Here is a 14,144-nt window from a genome sequence, read left to right as displayed (position 1 = left end):
CAATCAGATCTTGTTGTTGAAGAGTTTTCTAGAAGCTGAGTGGGAGACTGGAGGGGGTTTTTGAGGGGCTTTTTTGGTAATGGTTTGCAAAATTTATGGTTTAGATCTGAAGGGACCCTTAGCCTGACCTCTGGTGTATAACAGAGAGTATTGAATTTCCTGCATTTAACTCCCACAGTCTATCCAAGAACTGCCTAGCCACAGTGCTTTCTTAGGTAAAAAAAAATACTCTTAAATGCACTCATTTCAGCATGGTAGAAATGTTTCTTATCCCTGATAGGGAGGAATGGGATTTTCCAGAAGGCTCCAGGATGAAGAACTGACCTAGGCTCTCTCTACTTTCCCCTTGACCTCATCCCACTCCCCAAACAGTGCCCTGTGATCTGCTTGTCTCCTCTCCTGGTTGTGCTGGAGGTTGGAGAGACATTAAATGAGCTAAAGGGGCAGATGGGGGAGAGGTTATTCCATTTGGGAATAAAGAAGGGGCAGGCATGTAACCCAATTTAGCAGGGACAGGGTTAACCTGACCTTGCCCCACATTTGGGTGGGAAATTTTCAGCTCAGAGCAGGTATTTATTATTCCACACAGATGTTTGCAATGACATATGAGCCAGCACTGCTGTTCTTTTGCACAAACCCTGTTGGGCCAGGTGCTGCATTGGTGCAGAGCAAAAAGCAGCCTTGAAGAGCTCTCAGGCTCACAAGGTAAGTACTTCTCCTTGTCCATTAATTTCCTCTCCCAGACTTAAAGTGCAAGGACAAATAAATGATTTTAAGTGACCTCTTGAGACAGATGTGCTGTCAGCAGGCACTGACCTGCCTTGGGTAATGGAGGGCTGGGAGATTCACAGATTTGGAAAGCTGCAGCAGTGGTTTTGCTAAAATGACACAGATTAAGATATTCTAAAGATACCTTCCAAAAACATGGTGGTCAAGGGCTTAATGACTTAAATTGTGGTCAAATGTCTGCTTGTTATCAGTTGTCTATTGCCAGTTAAACTGCATTAATGAAAGCCTCTTGATAAAAGCTGCCTTATCACCCGGAACTGAGATACCCGGCCTAATGTACTCCAGCAAGGCTGCAGGAAATGCTCCTTTCAGCAGCAAAGGAGACGAGGTGTCGCTTTCCTGAATTAGGCTGAGTCAAATGGATGGTCAGGACCTCCAGAAAGAAGCAATTCCTTTCACCTTTTGTGTAAAAGGCTGCTTTATCCATGTGTCAGAAAGGATTCTGGCTGTCTTGCAGGAGTTGAGTCCAAGCAAACGCACCTTGCAGTGTGGCTGGGGCTGGAGGCAGCATCACTGCACCCTGGGGGAACAGCACAGAGCATCCTTCTGCCATAATCCCTTACTTCCTTGGAGAAAACAGGCTGAAAATGGTATTTAACATTGTTGATGACAATTTTTCCAGATTTATTACCTGTTTTTTGTTCACTGTTTGGCTGCCTGCTCCCCTTCCATCTGCCAGCCCTGTAATCCACCTCCTCTTATCTCAGCACAGTTCTCTCCACCTCTTGCTCATTTTCATTTTATTGCCTAGCTAATCTCATCCTCCTGCTTTTCCTGACACCGCTCCCTCCTCCCCATCTGTGGAGATTAAATCACTGCTCCTTTTGTCTGATGCCACTCAACATTCCCCCATTTCACTCAGGCTTTGGGACGCTTCCAGGCACTTTTGCTGTTGTTGCACACATCCGTTTTCCTGGCACAAAAAGGCCCATCAGCATCTGATGGGAGCGTTAGTGAGTCCTCGTTTCAACCAGTTCTCAGAGATGTCCTGAATGTGAAATGGAGCCCAGCTCAGCCTGCCCGGGGTGGCAGAGCCAGGTGTGTGTCTGGAACACCAGGACCATCAGCAGGATGCTCAGGGCAGCTCTGCAGTGCTGACAGAGCCTGCAGGGCACCTGAGCATTAGCTGAGAAAATTCTAGACCAAAGGAGTGGGCTAGGAAATCTCCAAACTCTCCAAATGTGAAGTTTTGGAAATGGTTTCTCATTTTGATGTATCAGTGTAGTCAACCATCTTCCCTATTTACAACCTGTCAGTGTTCATGGCCTCAACACTTCTATTCTAATTTCTTCTGAGAGCTGCTGAGGATTTTGGGTCAAGCTTGAACCTCCCTGTGCCAAGGTGTTTAGTGCATCCTGGTTTGGGGTCACAGGCATGGGTAGGGACACTGGATTTTCATGTGTGTCCTGGTTTGGGGTCACAGGCATGGGTAGGGACACTGGATTTTCATGTGTGTCCTGGTTTGGGGTCACAGACACAGGTAGGGACACTGGATTTTCATCTGTGTCCTGGTTTGGGGTCACAGACACGGGTAGGGACACTGGATTTTCATGTGTGTCCTGGTTTGGGGTCACAGACACGGGTAGGGACACTGGATTTTCATGCCACGTGTTTCTGGCACCCTTCCACCTTCCAGCAGTGCTGGAGACTCTTAGCAGTGCTTCCTCCACCTGTGTGATTGTGCAAGGCCACTGAAGGCAGTGCTGCTCGTGTGGGCTCAGAACTGGAACAGGCAGAGCCTTTAACTCCCTGGCAAGCCCCAGACTACTTCAAACTCAGTTTCAGGGACCACATTCCCTCACAGGGCCCCTTGCAGCTGCCACTCGCTGTCCCTCCCACAGGGAGCACCCCAGTGTGTTTGCTGCCAGAACAAATCCTAAAGTCTTGGTTCGAATAATCCCACTCCAAAGACATGGGAGATGGTCCCCTGATCAAGGACTCCTGCTGTCTGCCCCTAATCATTGAGTTTAGATGTTCATTTTTATGCTGTTTGCGTTGTACCTCTTGCCTTAATCTCAACTTGCAGTGCCAACCATGGTGCATTAGCTGTATCTCCCCTCACAGCCTTTATCTGCCAGCAAGTTTTAAATTAGTTTAAAGAGTATGGGAGCTAAAAAAAAAAAGCAAAAAAACAAACAGGCAGCTTCAGATGAAAGCCAGCAGCATGCCTTTAAAAATAGAGCAGCAGCCCTGAGCGAGGTGCTGAGCAAGTGGGTGCACGGGCGGGGAGCTGCAGAGGCTCTGTTTAAACAGAAGGTAAATAAGTGGCTGGGGGAGCTGCAGTTCATCTTGTTCCCTTACGTGTTGCCCAGATAATGCAGCAGATCTTCAGGCAGGCTGGTTCTAAAAATGGACACAGCTCTTGGGTTTCACGGGTGATGCTCGGGCTGCCGCTGTCCGCCCGTCTCCGGTGAAGCCTCGGTGGGAGCAGCGCGAGGGCGCGCCAGGGAAATGCATTTGGTGCTCCAAAACCAGCAGCAGTGCTCAGCTCTTGGCACTGCTGCTTTATGGAGAAGACTTTTGCAGTGAAGATTTTGTGACTTTATACCGTGGTGCCTAATGCAGAAGTTGCTGCCTGTAAATCTTTGGGGTCAGGCAGTGTTTTGTTAAAATTCCCTTTCCTGCTGTGGTTGACCTGTGAAAACAGCAATCATCTGACAGTGACAGCAGCACTTCATTAGTAATTCAGGATTAAAGTGGGCTGTCCAGTGAGTAATTTCACAGGAGCAGAGTTTAGGATTGAAGTTAGTTTAATATAACAATTGTCTTGAAAGCTTCCTTGGCATTTTAATGGTGTTTTCCTTTGGTCTAAATATATATGAGAATTTGAGAGGATGTTTAAAGCTGAGCAGGGTATAAAAGGGACCAAGAGAAAGACTGAAAGGTCTTTTCCAAACTCCACCAAATTGTGTGAGCCCCTGGCTTCCTTCCCTAGGACAGGGCACCATCCCATCACCATTCCTCTCACTGCTCCAGCATGAGCATTAGTATCTTTACCTTCCTTGTCACCCTCCTCTCTCCTGCCTAGTTGAGCTCAGCTCAGCTGTGCAAAGGACAAGTATTTGTTACCCTTCAGTGCCTGCAGCAATGGCCAACCAGCCCTTCCCTGCTCCCAAGGAGACTGTTTGGATTGAGCATATGTTGCTCACTGTATTGGAGAATTCTCCATTTTCTCCTAAATGAGTTTTCTCAGGCTGTCCCCGTTCAGCAAATTCAGGAGAGAAAGGGCAGCCGTGCCCGTTGGCCAGACCATGACAAGCACTTCTGTTCTCCTACAGGAGAAGGCAGTGCAGCCTTCCCCATGGCAATAGAGTGATCCTCTGTTGGGTGAATTGTTGCTTACAAGGTTAATTAGCTGTAGAAAATGAGCTAGAATACTTGGGAGTAATGAATCATAATGAGTCATTATATTTGAGGAGTGACAAATTAAATTCATGCATATTTGGGACTACTTGTTTTAGTCAGAATGGAAAATAGTGCTATGCTTTCTTCTGCTGTTCTGCTTTCATGTCAAGATGTCAGGAGATAAATCAATATGGCCAGAGCTTGTAAAGTCTGGCAGTGCTTGATTGCATGATGTTTAATCTCTCTCCTGGGTCCTTGAGCTGAACTTAGGAGCAGGAGCTCCTCTGGAATTAATATTTTTACCTCCACCTTCAACAAGTGGGATTTTGATCTGTTACTGAGAAAACATGAAGCTTCTCCTCAGCTAAAAGAGAAAAAAAAAATAGTTGTGATGTCCTAATAGCATGAGTGGTAATGTCCTCTGGCAGCTCTGATTGAGGTGTTGCACCCTCCTTTAGGGCAGTACATTAAATTATAGCTCCACCTCCCACACCAAGGTGACTCAAGGGACCTCTTGGTAGCAAGATTCAGGAGATCCTTCAGCTCCTGCTGCCCCCAGAAGAATCTCTGGAGTTTTTCTGTGGAATTAGACCAAGCAACATAGCAATCCAGGGAGCAGACAGAGATTGTAACCCCTGAGATACCTGGAAAATAAGGACAAGCAAGCTGCTCCTACCTGGAAGATAACTGCTGGAATCTCAATGTAAGATGAAGGACACTGTGAAAAAGAGGATCTTGATGAGAAGAATTCATTCTTAGTCCCCTTCAAGAATTATAATATGTCCCAGGGTGAGCTGAAGCCTGGCAAAGCTGCTGTGCTTGATTTGGGTTTTTTTGCTGTGGTACCAAGCTGGTTCAAGGCTGGAGGAGCTGGTTCAAGGCTGGAGGAGCTGTGAGCAGTGGGAGGATTTGGTTCCACAGCCTTCCTTTTAAATATATCAGTGGTTCCAGGAGGGCAAGTGGGACTGCTGCTGATCAAGTTCTTTGTTGGATTGATGCCTCTGGAAGAGTTTGGAGAGATTTGACAAATCTTTCTGTCAGTTGAAGGTTCCCATGGCGTTAGCTACTTGTCACCACTGAGGGAAAACATCTTCCACATAGAACAAAGAGCACTTTGGGCTTCAAAGACAGAAGGTACCAACTGGCACTTAGTTCTGCTACTAATTTTATGTCAAAACCTACTAGAAGTTAGGCCCAAATTAGTGCATTTCTCCAGATGTTTTCACAGTTGCCCTGCCTGCAGCCCCGTGGGTTATGTTCTGAGTTTTTAAGCATTCATTTTGGTCCTTCTCACCTCCACTGATGTCAGGTCAGGTGCAAACTCCCACTTACTCAAGGCTATAAGGCATCACTGACACAAAGTGGAACATTCTCCTTGGGGTGCAGAGCTCTTTCAGGAGGCAGCCAGAGGGGTGGCTGCTTATAGACCTGGCCCTGTGCTTGGAGATGTGGATTCATATACAATATCTTCTGTGAAAGCAGCTATTCTTGCTCTTGCCAGCCTGCTCTGAAGACCCATACAATGATGTTAATTGTAAGCCACAGGCTGGCTCTTATCTTCAAATTGTTTTTCTCTGACAATTTTAAGAAGAGCTCAGCATGTTCTCAGTAGGAGCTGATAGATGCTGAGCACTTCTGAAATCCTGCCAACTCCATTTAGGTTCCTAAACGGGAACTGAGTGCTTTTGAACATACGATCATAAGGGTGCATTTCGTAACTCCACAGCTCTGTCCATATCATTTCTTTCCTCTCTCCCTGTCCCCAGAATGCTTCTGGCAGCAGCAATAACACCAGGAGCACCAGGCTACTCGAGGCTTGAGTGATGTCTCAGTTAAGATGTCAGCTCAAGCCACACTGAGCAGAATTAAGTGACAGCAGTTAAAAGGTTCCTGTCTGCATCCTGTGTGCAGTAAGGTCCCCGTCATCACTACCAGCAGTACTGCTATATTTGAGATAGCTGTAATGGATTTTTTACATGTACATGAAAGCAATAATCCAGTGCAAATTCTGCCTTTTTTTTCAGAGTATTTCTTTCCATGTTTCAGGCCATGTGCACTGTACTTGACAATGCTCTGACTCTCAATTTCAGGATTCAAATTTTCTCCTAAGCAGATTCTTGGAGCAAATGTAATGAATATTTTGCAGTATTCATGGGGCAGAGGAGGAGGGCAGACAGGCCTTCAGCTGAAGCTTTTCCAGCAGACTTGGTGCAAGGACAGCATCTGTTTTGATGCTGTGGGGCTGACATCCCCTCCCAGCAGACTTGGCAGCGAGCGGAAGGACCGCGTGTCAAAAAAAAATTCTGGGGGGCCCAAACGCTGCGGACAAAAGTACGGCAAAGAATTGAAACATCAGTGAGCAGAGTGATGCTGGAGGGCTGGCGGGGAGCGATTAGCACAGTGCTCTGGAATGCGGCGTTTCAATAGCGCTCCAGAAGGCTCCGCAGCCCCATTGACAGCGCCCCGGGAGCGTGCGGGGCTGTGCGGGGAGGATCCGGGCTCCTCATCCTTCCTTCTCTGCTCAGCTGCACACCAGCTGCACTGCCAGAACCCCTGGGCAGGCTGCAGCTCTCTCAGCTGTTTGTTTGCCCCCGGGCCAATGCGCTGAATGGCCAGGATCCAGCTGTTGCCAGCTGTGCGGTGGGGTTTGCGTGGTTTTCTCACTTTTGGCAGTGTCGGGTTTGGGGTGGTTTTGTTCCACCGGTTTTGGTGTCTTTGGGAATGCTCCCAGCAGGGCTAAGCGTGTGTCTGTGGTCACATTTGCTCGTTTTGTTTTGTTTTCTTTAAATTTTCCGTCCCCCCGCCCATCAGATTTCTAGGTATATAAATCCAAGTGCAGAATGAATTAAAAATAAAGCTGGGTGAAAGGCCTGGCCGATGTGAACACATACTTTTTTAGTTGAGGTGGGAGAAGAACACACTCATTCAAGCCCTCATCTAGGGCAGGGAATTCCCTGGCTTTTGTCTAAATATGGCATGAGAGAGCAGAGCATAGGCAGTGCAATGCTTCACTGAGTATTGTTTAAAAGGGAGCTTGGCCAGCAAGTAAGATTCTTGTGAAAACATGGCACAAGGAGTTGTTTGACAGATTCTGACATAGCAAAGTCTTTACAAGAGGAAAAAAATAAAATAAAAGAAAAGGAAAAGAGAGAAATTGCAGAGTGCACGAAGCCAGAAGCACATTGTCCACCTAGGAAGATTGCAGAATAAAAGGTGCTTGCACTGAGTCATACCCTGCATGCTCTGTAGGCCTGATCCTATCAGTGATCCATGGCACTGAGTTAAAAATCCACTCCTAAATGATTGCCTTTCTCATCCAGGAGAGGATATGAAGAACAGTGAGAGCTGGGGAAGAGGCTGCCATGGCTCAAACCAGAGTCTCCATCCCAGACTTGCCAGGATGGATGGACCCATCCTCTGGCACCCAGTATTCCACCTTGCAGGAGGTGGCATTTCACCAGCAGATCTATGGATGCAGCACTCAGTCCCAAGCAATCCTGTGGTCTGTGTAGGTGTCTCCTTTTTGCAGAGCTTATGCTGAGTTGTGGCTCTGGATCCCTGTTGCAGCAGCAGTCCCTGCCTGGGGGGAAACTCTTCTCCCTCTGCCTCTGCTGCATCTGGAGACATTGTGAGAACCTTGGAGCACAAAGGCCTTTGGACAGCTCAGCAATGGAGAATTTTGTCTCCAAAACTCCTGGTCTGTTTTTGAAATGTGGCCATTATGTGAATGTGTTTTGAGGGAGGCAAAACTTATCCAGAACTCAGCACTTCTGGAGGTGTCAGATGAAGATGGGTCACTCGATGATCCTACCACTGACAACAGCTACTGAACAGTCTGTGTAGCTCATACAGAGGAGGACTTGGCTCAGCCTTCCCTAAATTTGCCTTGAATGCAACATCCACGCTTGATCCTAGCTGGAGCTTCCTCTCATCAAAGGTAAGCCACTCTTCCTCTGGTTGGTGTCTTGCAATGTAAACTGGAATGATAGGAGTAGTCTGTAATTAGCACATGCCCCCAGGCAGTTTTGGTGTTCCTGAAATGCAAGGCCTGAATTGTTCTGCTGCCATAGGATTGGTTTGGTGAGTGCTTTAACTCTCTGCATTTTTACTTGTGTTAATGGAAGCTGTTCCCTAAGAGCGGTCTGGTATGGATCAGGAGTCCAGATCCACTCCTGTGGACATCTTCCAGTGAAACCAAAGGTTAATCCATCACACGTGTTGCCCATGAGATGCACTCCATGGCAAAGCAACAAAGCCCAGGAGTTTCTGTGTCATCTCAGCAAAGCTCAGGGGAGAGCGAAGGCGCAGGAGAACTCCCCCACCCTTTTTGAGCATTTCAGCTGATGTTGTCAATTGTAGTGGAGCTGCTGCAAATATTTCAGAAAGCAAATATTTGGTGTCCCCATCCAGCAGAAAATAAGTAGAAGAACCAACCACCTGCCACTCATTTGGTCACCTCAACAAAACCAGGCTGGGCTGAGAATCAATAGCAACGACACTGAGCTTTTGTGGTGAGTTCTCTCAGAACAAGAGCTGTGCTGGGAGAGCAAACAGCACCTGGAGAGCTGGGCAGGGGCTGAAAGGGAGCAGGGATGGTGGGCAGAGGCTGTTTGTGCTCCAGGGTGGGGCTCTGGCATGGGCAGGAGGAGGAGGATGCCTCCATCAGCCCTGGTAATGCGGCAGGAGAGTGGGCAGCAGCTCCTCTGTGCCTGCCAGGAGCAAAGCCCTGCAGTGGGACTGCCCCCAGCCCCTCCTGCTCTTGCCTGGGCTGGGGTCACACCACGGGACAAATGACAGGGTTGTGACTGGGAAATCGCTCGTCTGGCAGAGGCAGCACATCCATCACCACTCACACCTCTGCCCCAGCTGGATTCCCTGAGGAAACCAGTGTCCCTTGCCCTAACTGGGAAACAGGAGGATGGCACCTTACCCACTCTGGCTGGGCCCAAATACCCAATGTCATCTGCATTTGGGTGCTGGGGTTTTTTTTTTCTTTATCTCACTTTTTTGTTGTTGTTGTTTTTTTTAGCCTTCTAAAAACAAATTTCAGATTTGTCAGCTGGAAGTGATCTCATCGTGTTACAGATTTACTTTCCTGGGAAACTAAACTCTTGTGGTGTAGTGATGGGAAAGTCTCACCTTCCCTTTTTTAATATTCCTTTATCCGAGGTTCTGTTGAAATTAGCTTGGCAGGGCAACAGCTCAGAAACAAAGACACAAAAGAAAACCCTTTGTTACTATTAGGTTTTTTTATTCTATTTATTTTCTTACCCATCTCATGATTTTGGGGAGATGGCAAGTGATTTTTGAATCTTTATTCACACATATCTATAGAGAAGGATACATTTTACTAATACAGGAGTCTGTTTGTCCCATTGCCAACAAAAAAATAGAGGCAAACCCCAGTAATTAATTATTGCACTCTTTTGTAGTTTTCTTTGAGCTGCAACACTGTCTGCTCACTCCTACTCTTTTTTCTGCCTCTTACAAATTCTTTGCACAAGTGGGAGCCCAGCTCAGCGAACCCAGTGCAGTATCACTGTACTCGAGTGAGGATGGGCTTGGCTCCTCTTCAAAGGGAGCTTTTATCGAGTGTTTAGTGTGATGTGACAAAGCAGGGACGTGTGCCATGGACGTGGTGCTTCCAAATCCCCTCCTTCTACCTTGATTAAACCCGAGGGCAATTACCCTTGCCAGGGTGATGAGCTCTGCCAATGTGCATTTTGTTTACAGCCGTGCTCATTTTTTTTATGTTGTTTTTCCATTTTGCACTAGGACAAAACTCTTCTGCTTTATGCCATGGATAAAATCCATTTTAAATACCAAGTTTCTCATGTTTTGCCACAGGAGCCATGGGATTCAGAAGGTTGTGTTTCAGGCTGGCACAGTTGCTCACATGTGCAAAGTGATGCCCAGGCCCCCAGAGACCTGTAAGATCTCACTGTCAGTGCAGGGAAGCTTTGGATGGGGCCAGGAGAAACTAAAAAGATTTATTATTGGACTATTTTATTGTGCTAGGAACAAGAATTCACTGTCTGCTGTGAGTGGGCTTTAGATACTGCTGTAAATTCCAGATTAAAATTTCACAGCATTTGCCATCCCATTTTACCCTATTTTATTTTCTGTGTTTCATTTTCATTTCTAGATTCTGTTTTATTCTGAATTCTGATAAATTTAGAAAATCTTATTTTAAAAAATAAACAACCACACCACATTTTGGCAAAAAATATTTGGGTAAAATTTTTTATTTTACCAATTTCCCAATTGCCTATAGCAGTCATTTAAAAAATGGCTACATATAACTAATTTTACTTGAAAATATTCTATTTCTTCTTTTTCTCACTGATTTTTTTTTTTTCCTTGTTAACAAAAAGCAGGCCAGATTTCAGAGAAACTTTAACAGGAAAAAAACATCAGCACCTTCAACGAGCTATTTCAATGTTTGGCTTTGAATCTGTCAGTTTTACGTGGAGAAAAAAATATGTGGTGAATTTTCTGGTTCAGAGACTGCAGTTTGGTGGTTTGGGCACAATGCAGTGAGGACAGGAGTTTTCTCCCTGGTCATTCCTGCCTCTGCTGTGTTCCACCCATCACTCTGTGTCCTGGCAGCCTGCTGGCTTCCTCCTTTTTTCTCTGGATAATCTTCCCTGTTTTTTTGGGTTTTTTTTTGACTAAAATGACATGGAAGTCTGTTTCAGTTGATTGTGACAGGATGCTGAGCTTTTCTCTGCCGAGGATTCACTGGTGGCCTCTGCAGCCGTCGGTGGACAGCGGTGGCACACCAGAGGCAGCTCCTTGTTGCACTTGGCTGTGTGCTGGGATTCCAGGACCAGCGTGGGATTCCACCTGGCACCTTCCTGGGAGGGGTGGCCCTGTGTGCAGAGCTGGGCTGGGGTTCCCAGGCTGTTCCATCCCTGCTCAGCAGGGCTCAGCAGCCCCAGCTGCTCTGGGCTGTGCTGGAATATCAGCCGGAGCCTTGGCTCGCTTGTGTCGGGCTGCAAGGGGAGGTTTTTAATCCCTCTATTCAGAGTGTTTCCAGGAACAGGAGGAGAAGCATACGGCATATGCTCACCTCGGCTCCCAGGAGGGGTGGGGGAGCGTCTGGGGTGATTCTTGTCCTTCTGTCCTTCCACAGCCACGTCTGAAAGGTGTGCTCAGGGTGCCTGGGCATCACCCCGGGGCAGGGGAGCTCCAGGAGCAGGTGGTGTCCTTTCCTCTGCAACCAACAGGGACATGGACAAGGGTGTTGCAGGGCAGAGGGACTGGAGGAGGGACTCCATCCTCTCCTGGTTTTCCTTCAGTTGGATCAGTTCCACAGCAGCACAGGGAGCACATCAAAGGCATGGGTTCTCCCTTCATGTCACAGTGGGGCTTTTGGGGTATGGGTGCCCTGGGTGTTGGGAAGTTTGTTGGATTAAGGACTCCTGTTTGACCAAAGCAGGATCTGGATGCAGCTTTGGCCTCAAAGCACACGAGATATCTGCAGCAGTAGAGTGGGGGGAGCAGGCTGAGTGCTGAGCTCCTGGACCCTGCACCTCCCCGTGTCTGCCCTTGCCACCAAATCTCCAGCACATCCATCCTCGGTGTCCTGCCATTGCTCATTCCTGACCCTCCTGCTCACCCAGCTGCAGCCAACAGGAACACTGGCATAGCTGGCACCTCATCTTCTCCCTTCTCTTGTTCCCTCCTGTGTCCCCTCCTGCCCAGCCTGCTCTGGGCACCATCTGCTGAGTTTGGGGCTGTCTCATCTCACCAACTGTCGTTTGTCCTGGCTGTGGGGGAAATGTGCTCACGTTTTGCATCAAAGGACCTCTCAACCCCTCTCTTTGTGGACCAGCCGGGCTGTCGGAGAGGAGCCAAGCAGTTGGCACTCAGTAAGCAACGAGCATTAATAAAAGCATTACAGTGAGGTTAGAGCCTCATTAAAGTACTGCTAACGAACTGTCTGCCTTCCAGAAGTACGAAATTTTAGCTAACACTTTATCCTTCTAATTTTATGTACATTTAAATCTCTCTGGGCAGGCAATATTCATTTCTCCAGCATGAAGAAAGCCCATTTCAGAGGAGCTGCTCTGGAAGTGCTGTGGGTGCTGTCTCCAGTCCTGCAGCCTCATCAGACACGGTGCAGCCCCTCTGTGTGGTCATGGCAGTGTCCTGGAGCTCGCTGGACATAAATCCCATCACTCCTGGTGGCACAGCAGCCCTGGGGGCTGTGGGATGAAGGCAAGGACACAGAGCCCCCTCTCCCAGCCCTGGCACTGCTGCTGGCACCCTTTGCCAGGTGTGTTTTGGGGGACAGAGACCCCGCAGTGCCCCCAGGTCTACCAGCAGTGCCTATTGGGGATCGCTCGTCCCCCAGAGCCAGCAGGGATTTGTACAGGAGGGGTTTGCTCTGGGTACCCCCCCAGCCTCCCCAGCACCCTCCGGGCCGGCTCCAGGTGCTGCTCCTGGCTCCCCCCGGGCTGCTCAGACACCCTTTGTAAAACAAATGAATTCTCCGCCGTGCCGAGGAATAGCCGCGCTCCCGGGGAGCCCTGGCAGTGTGGTGTGGAAAGCAGCTGCTCCGAGGCTCACAGCCCCTTTTGATGCCATTTGCCTGGTGTTAGCAGCATGTGAGGGACACATCTCGCTGCCCGGGATGCTGAGGCTGCCCTGGCTCACAGCTTCTCCTCCTGGACCTCCTCCTCTCACCTCAGGTTTTTATTCTCCTGCTCCCTTGGAAGCAAACCCAGTGGTTTTGGTGTTCAAAAGACAGTGTTTGATGGACGAATCCATATCTTACAGGGTAAACATGGCGTTTTTGACAATAAATGCCATTTTCTTGAATGGAAACCAGCAGTCCCAATGGCTTCTGCTAGGTTTAGCAGCCTGTTTGGAGGGTCTGCCCTGGGGTGTCACGAGAATAAACTCGGTGTTGCAACGCTGCTTGGTGCTGCAGACACTCAGAGCTCCATGCAGCTGCAGGTTTGTGCTAAGGATGTTCCCCTGTTGCTTCCCGAATTTTTTGGGGCTGCACTGGCAGCCTTGGGTGTCCTGCCTGGGGCTGGCACTGTCTCAGGCTGGGGGACAACCACAGCCTGGGGGAGTTAATGACTCACTGCAAAATTTCCGATCTGTTTCAGGCATTACAACGCAGATTTTCCTCTTGCAAAGGCCCCAGCTCTGCAGACAGGCACTACCCTCACTGCAGGGAAATTAGTAGGATGTCTTGGGGCAAAGGTAAAACTGAAGTACATCAGTAAATGTTTGCAGGATCAGGACCTTATTCAGGCATAAATCAGGTAGCTCCAGCCAACAATAGAATTACCTAAGTATAAAATCCCATCTAAGCCAGTAAAATCAGTTCCAAACCTGCTATGAATTTGCTTTTTGTTTCCATGCCAAGAATATATCACTTCTAACTGCTGCAATCAGGTCTGGTCCTTTCAGGGTTTTTTTTTAAGTGCTTTTGGGCACGTTTATTTCCCATCCCCAGCAGATCCACACGGAGCCTGACCCTCCTTCCCTGGGGCATGTCCCAGCCTGCTTCACCCACAATAAATCGTTGCTATCAGAGAATATTTTTTTTTTTCTTTCCTGGCTGTTTTTGTTACTGCATTCAGTAAACAAAAGGACAGCAGTGACGATCCAAACCCATTCTTTTTTATTTGCCTGGGAACAGAGTCAACTATTTGTTGGTCTTTTGTTGCTGGTTTTGTTCTCTTTTTAGCTGGTGACGGTTGAGACGGCTACTGGTACCTGTGGGGAGCACAAACTGGTGCTGCAGGATTTGTCACCTGCTGCCCCTGGCTCAGGGATGGGACAGTCAGGAGGACAAGCAGCTGCTGGGGGAAGCTACCAGATCAAACCAAAGGCCCAGGGCACAGCTGTCCTTTCTGTCCCTCCCAAGCAATATAAGAAGAGCCTGCAGCATTTTCCTGGTGGTTGTACGTGCCTCAGTTTCCCCAGCCCTCAGTGCACTGTTTCGAGGTGGTGCCCCAAGACAAGAAGTCTGGTGGTGCTTGCACCTG

At 48.2% G+C, this 14,144-nt stretch overlaps 1 long non-coding RNA gene across 1 annotated transcript in view; it reads left to right on the top strand.

The window, feature by feature from the left end:
* The window catches only part of LOC131584797 (uncharacterized), a 56,200-nt gene that overhangs the window by 17,755 nt on the left and 24,301 nt on the right, over window positions 1-14,144 (top strand). Inside the window, exon 7 of the long non-coding RNA XR_009278801.1 lies at window positions 590-705. This is a non-coding gene — a long non-coding RNA (uncharacterized LOC131584797). The remainder of the gene's footprint in view (window positions 1-589; window positions 706-14,144) is intronic.

This window comes from Poecile atricapillus, chromosome 15 (genome assembly GCF_030490865.1).
Source record: "Poecile atricapillus isolate bPoeAtr1 chromosome 15, bPoeAtr1.hap1, whole genome shotgun sequence".
NCBI classification, from domain to species: domain Eukaryota; kingdom Metazoa; phylum Chordata; class Aves; order Passeriformes; family Paridae; genus Poecile; species Poecile atricapillus.
Note: the sequence above shows the minus strand (reverse complement) of the source record. Positions and strands in the feature narration are given on the sequence as shown.